Genomic DNA, 5,935 nt, shown 5'->3' with positions numbered 1-5,935 from the left:
GGAGTTCAGAACTAAACAAAGAATTCTCAGCTGAGGAATGCCAAATGGCTGACAAGCACCTAAAGAAATGTTCAACATATTTAGTCGTACCAGAAATGCAAATCAAAACAACCCTGAGATTCCACCTTACACCAGTAAGAATGGCTAAGATCAAAAACTCTGATGACAGCAGACACTGGCAAGGATGTGGAAAAAGAGGAACACTCCTCCATTTTTGGTAGGATTGCAGACTGGTACAACCATTCTGGAAATCAGTCTGGAGGTTCCTCAGAAAATTGGACATTGAAGTACCTGAAGACTCAGCTATATCTCTCTTGGGCATATACCCGAAAGATGCCCCAACATATAACAAAGACACATGCTCCACTATGTTCATAGCAGCCTTATTTATAATAGCCAGAAGCTGGAAAGAACCCAGATGCCCTTCAACAGAGGAATGGATACAGAAAATGGATACAATGGAATATTACTCACCTATCAAAAACAATGACTTCATGAAATTCATAGGCAAATGGATGGAATGGGAAAATGTCATCCTGAGTGAGGTAACCCAATCACAGAAAAACACACATGATATGCACTCATTGATAAGTTGTTATTAGCCCAAATGCTTGAATTACCCTAAATGCACAGAACATGTGAAACTCAAGAAGGATGACCCAAATACGAATGCTTCATTCCTCCTGTAAAAGGGGGACAAGAATACCCCTTGGAGGGATTAGGGAGGCAGAAGGAACACCCATTCAGAGCCTGCCACACATGCGGCCCATACATATACAGCCACCAAACTAGATAAGATGGATTAAGCAAAGAAATGCAGGCTGACAGGAACCGGATGTAGATCTCTCCTGAGAGACACAGCCAGAACATGGCAAATACATAGGCGAATGCCAGCAGCAAACCACTGAACTGAGAACGGGACCCCCGTTGAAGGATTCAGAGAAAGGACTGAAACAGCTTGAAGGGGCATGAGACCTCATGTGAACAACAATTCCAACATACCAGAGCTTCCAGGGACTAAGCCTCTACCCAAAGACTATACATGGACTGACCCTGGGCTCCAACTGCATAGGTAGCAATGAATAGCCTAGTAAGAGCACCAATGAAAGGGGAAGTTCTTGGTCCTGCCAAGACTGAACCACCAGGGAATGTGATTGTTGCGGGGAGGGCGGTAATGGGAGAGAATGGGAGGGGAGTGGTTTGGGGATGTTGGCCTGGAAACCAGGAAAGGAAATAACAATTGAAATATAAATAATAATTACCCAATTTAATAAAGATGGAGAAAAAATGAAAAACAATGATGACTAATGATGACCATAGACGTTCTATAAAACTAAAGACAGTAATTGATCAAAAAAGACTCGTAGGAAAAGTCATATGATAATAAGTCAGGTCCTTTTTACTTTTTAAAAATATTAACTAAAATACATTATCTTTTTTTCCTCCTTCTAATACCTCCCATTTGTCATCTCTCTCCCTCTTAAGTACATAGCCCCTTTTCTTTACCCCTGTTACACACTCAAACACACACATTCTTATGTCCATAATATACATATACTGTATAATATGCATAATTTGCACTTTATACATAAATATGTAAATATAACATGTTATATTCTGTTTAGTGTGTTTACATGCATATGACTTCAGGGATGACCACTTGATACTGGATAACCAATTAGGGGAGTTCTGGGAAAATAATAATTATCTCTCTCAGAAGTAGTTATGTGCCTATAGCTTTGGTCTATGGGGAAATCCTGGTGATGATACCAGACCCCTTTAGGCTTCTAATTTTCAAAATCTACTTTAATAAGGGTTCTTAAATACTTTAACCTTCCCTTCTAGCCCACCACCCACCAGAGGTAGTGGAAAGGAAACTTTAATAGGACCAAGGAGGATATGGACCTGTTTAGAAATAGTTCTTCAGGGTGATTACAATTTTTGTGGTCAAGACATCAGTAGTCAGCTCAATCTACTTGCAAACACCATTCATAAATCAGCAAGGCAGTCCAATTCAGAAGAAGCTGTAAGGCTCTGCCAATCAGCCGGTCTGTGGAAGTGGCAAGAAGCCACCTGAACACCACAAGAAGTTCTTTGGTTCATTTTTCTCTACAAAGTCATGACAAATGGTGAGCAGTGAAGAAGGCGTTGTCAGTGAAGACCAGCATCAGCAAAGCACAGTGAAGACCAGCAAAAAGTGGGAAGGTAAGCTAATGACTGTGGTTCACTGCCTGTTGGGTTATATTCAGGCCCTTTTCAAACAGCATGTTCTCTCTCAAGCATCTGCTCTAGCAGAAAACATCATATGCCTGGTTTCCAGTAAAACACCACATGTCTGTTCTCAGGAAAATATCCTCCTGTGTATCTACTTAAGCAAAATATCTTCTCATAAATCTGTTTTCAGAAACCATCACATGACACAACTGAGTCTCCAAAGAATCCAGAAATTTCTACTTCATACCCCACTCTACAATGGCATGTCTATTGATGTTGTTGTTCAAGTTTTGTTTTGGCAGCCAGATTGTTGAGGCACAGTGGATGTAGCATCCCTGTCATTTCTGTGAGAGATGATTACATTGCAGACTCCCCAATCCTCTGGCTCTTAACATATTTCCACTCTTCTACTGCAGTGTTCCCTGAGACTTGGGTACTCAGAGTAAAGTTGTGGATGTCCCCACTGGTGCTGGGTATTCCATGGTCAATTGTTCTCTGCATTTTGTCCCAATCATTTGTGTCTTCTATCACACATTCATACACTCAGATACTCTTCTTTCTACCTGTCAATACAAGGTCTTCCTGGATCCAATGTTACTTCATTAGTGTAAAGATCCAGGGAGTCTGTCTAAGCTGCAAATCTGACTTGAGCCTATTGTCTAGTGTTTAAGATCTTTTATCTCTTGGCCCTCATTCAGCCCCTTCCTTTGCATTGTCCCTCCTGCTGGCCGGGTGAACATCAGGCTCCCCTGATTGTCTCTAAAGCCTAGCTAGCCCTCAGTTTATTAGTCTAGGTGATTTTTATGTTGTCAAATATCATTTGTCCTCATGGTACCCTATTGGTGACTGCCTTTCAATAAACTACTTTCAGTAAAACCGTGGAGTTATCAAAGTGGATCTTGAATAGGACTTTTCTACAGACTTACAATCTTGGCTTCCCCTGGATGTTCACAGCCCTATTCTGCCCTGTATAACTTGAGAAAAAATGGGTATCATTTCTCTCTTGATTAGCACACAGAATGTCTCCAAATCCAAGTGCGTATTGGTGGCCTTGGAATCGACAACATGCAATTAGAACATGCAATTATATAGCTGCAGTTTTGCATATTCCAAGTGAACAATTTAAAATGTCAAATAGCGAGCAGTTTCTTTGTACTCCATAAAAGACTCCTCCTGAGTCCCCTAGACAACTCATTTGCAGAATTGCTAGTAAATCAACATAATTTGTTTTCCCCAAGACTTTGTTCTGCCAGGGAAACCACCTTCAAAAATGCTGAAGCTGTTCCAATTATACCAAATTATTGCATCTCACAATAAGAAACTTCCCTATAATTGGTTGTGCAAATGAAAGAAAGTCACACATATATAATTTAGACATAGAGGATTATCCTTGAGAAGCAGTCTGAGTGTTGCTCCCAAGTTAGTTTAATTTTGTTTGTGTTCCCCTTGCTTGGTAAAATCCCTGCATTTCACAATTCAGCAGATATTAGGCTTCCCAGGGGCACACATTTTGCTTGATTGAATTCAAATATTTAATATATAGTGCATGTCAAATATTTGCACAATTTGAGTGGAAAGATACTACTCTTCTGATTGCAAAATAGGAAATGCTTAGTCTTGGATTTTCAGGAGGCAGTTTTCAAGCAGATGTGGATTCAAATTAATAACACTTCATTTCACACACCTGGCACTACCAAAGAAAATTTGATCAGAGCACAAAGCAGAAGTCTCAGCCTTGTGCTGTTGGTGTACAAATTTGGATATAAGCTTAGTCCAAGAATGCCTACAGAATCTGCCATTATGCAAAGGAAAGTGAAATGAGAGCAGGAACCCTGGCCAAACACATACCTTTCTGATGACTCTTTGATCTCTCTCTCTCTCTCTCTCTCTCTCTCTCTCTCTCTCTCTCTCTCTCTCTCTCTCTCTTTTATGGCTCTTTTCAGTTTATTGCATGAAGGAGTCACACTAGTCCAAGTTAAAAAGCAGACCCCAAATGATTACATTATACAGGCTGTGAGGTTTTTAAACTTGTGACAAGGGACAGAAGGGAAATTCTACTCATTGCAAGGAAATCCTCACTTAAATCCTCACTTAAGCTTCAGAGAGCCACAAGCACTTAAAACCCATGAACCTTCAGCTGCTCGTCCTTAGCCAGTCCAATTTCTATCAGGAACTGGTATATGTTCTTGCGCTAGTCACCCTGTAGCTGAATTACTTCTCCATATTCTGGATGCTCAATTACAGTACCATTGCAGGCAAATTTCTTCTTAAACGCCTTCACTAGTTTCTTTTTATCGTAATCATCAGCGATCCCTTGGACAGTTGTAAGGATCTTCCTGCCGTTTCTCTGTTGAATTCTTATATGGATATAATCCTCAGTGCCAGCAGGAAGCAGGCCATTACCCTTACTTGCATCAGCAAAGGGGTCGAAAGAGTGGAGGTTCTGGATAGCGTACATATGATAGAATTCCAATTCCTTTTCCTCGGTGGAGATGGCCTGTGGTAGGCAGCTGTGGGGAGAAGGCAGGCGGGGGGGGGGGGGGGGGAACAGAGCGTCGGGAAGCAAGGGGGCTCGAGGGGGAGGCACCTGAGTCCTTGGTGGCTCAGTGACTGGGGCCTCTTTGATCTCTTAATTTGCTTCCCATATGCCCCATTCCCTGAGGCATAGTATAAGGGTGGGGGCTCTATGCTGTATATGCTCACTAGAGTAATTTGAATGCACTTATGGATAATGTTTGGTGTCACATGTTTGCTGTGGGTTGGTGGCAGGAACATAGATGTAAGGAAGGTGAGAGCTCACACCTGAATCCAGTTTTAAGATATGAGTCTGAATACATCTTCTCTTCATTATATATGAATGGGTGCAGAGGAGACTTAAACATTTATCTCATGTGTAAGCTGTTATTAAAACTTATCTCGCTTCCTGGTTGCTGCCGCCACAGAGAGCTCGTCAGCAGCACCCCACAGGCAAACTTGAGCCTCGGGACCACAGGTAAGACCAACTTTTCTGCTGCAAGTGACCTGCCTGGTGAACTCCAGAGACAGGCCCACAGGAAAAGCTGAAGACCTGTAGATAGGAAAAACTACACGCCTGAAAGCAGAACACTCTGTTCCCATAACTGGCTGAAAGAAAACAGGAAAACAGGTCTACAGCACTCCTGACACACAGGCTTATAGGACAGTCTAGCCACTGTCAGAAATAGCAGAACAAAGTAACATTAGAGATAATCTGATGGCAAGAGGCAAGCTCAGGAACCTAAGCAACAGAAACGAAGACTAAATGTCATCATCGGAGCCCATTTCTCCCACCAAAGCAAACATGGAATATCCAAACACACCAGAAAAGCAAGATCTAGTTTCAAAATCATATTTGATAAAGATGCTGGAGGACTTCAAGAAAGACGTGAAGAACTCCCTTAAAGAACAAGTAGAAGCCTACAGAGAGGAATCACAAAAATCCCTGAAAGAATTCCACGAAAACACAATCAAACAGTGGAAGGAATTAAAAATGGAAATAGAAGCAATCAAGAAAGAACATATGGAAACAACCCTGGATATAGAAAACCAAAAGAAGAGACAAGGAGCTGTAGATACGAGCTTCACCAACAGAATACAAGAGATGGAAGAGAGAATCTCAGGAGCAGAAGATTCCATAGAAATCATTGACTCAACTGTCAAAGATAATGTAAAGCGGAAAAAGCTACTGGTCCAAAACATACAG

General features: G+C 41.5%; 1 pseudogene; it reads right to left on the bottom strand.

Annotated features, from left to right (window-relative positions):
* Positions 1 to 4,305: 4,305 nt before the first annotated feature.
* On the bottom strand, positions 4,306 to 4,672 carry Eif1-ps7 (eukaryotic translation initiation factor 1, pseudogene 7; annotated as a pseudogene).
* Positions 4,673 to 5,935: the final 1,263 nt, after the last annotated feature.

The sequence above is a fragment of the Rattus norvegicus genome, chromosome 18 (genome assembly GCF_021556685.1).
Source record: "Rattus norvegicus strain SHRSP/BbbUtx chromosome 18, alternate assembly SHRSP_T2T, whole genome shotgun sequence".
In the NCBI taxonomy this organism is placed as follows: domain Eukaryota; kingdom Metazoa; phylum Chordata; class Mammalia; order Rodentia; family Muridae; genus Rattus; species Rattus norvegicus.
This window is presented reverse-complemented; position numbering and strand designations above follow the sequence as displayed.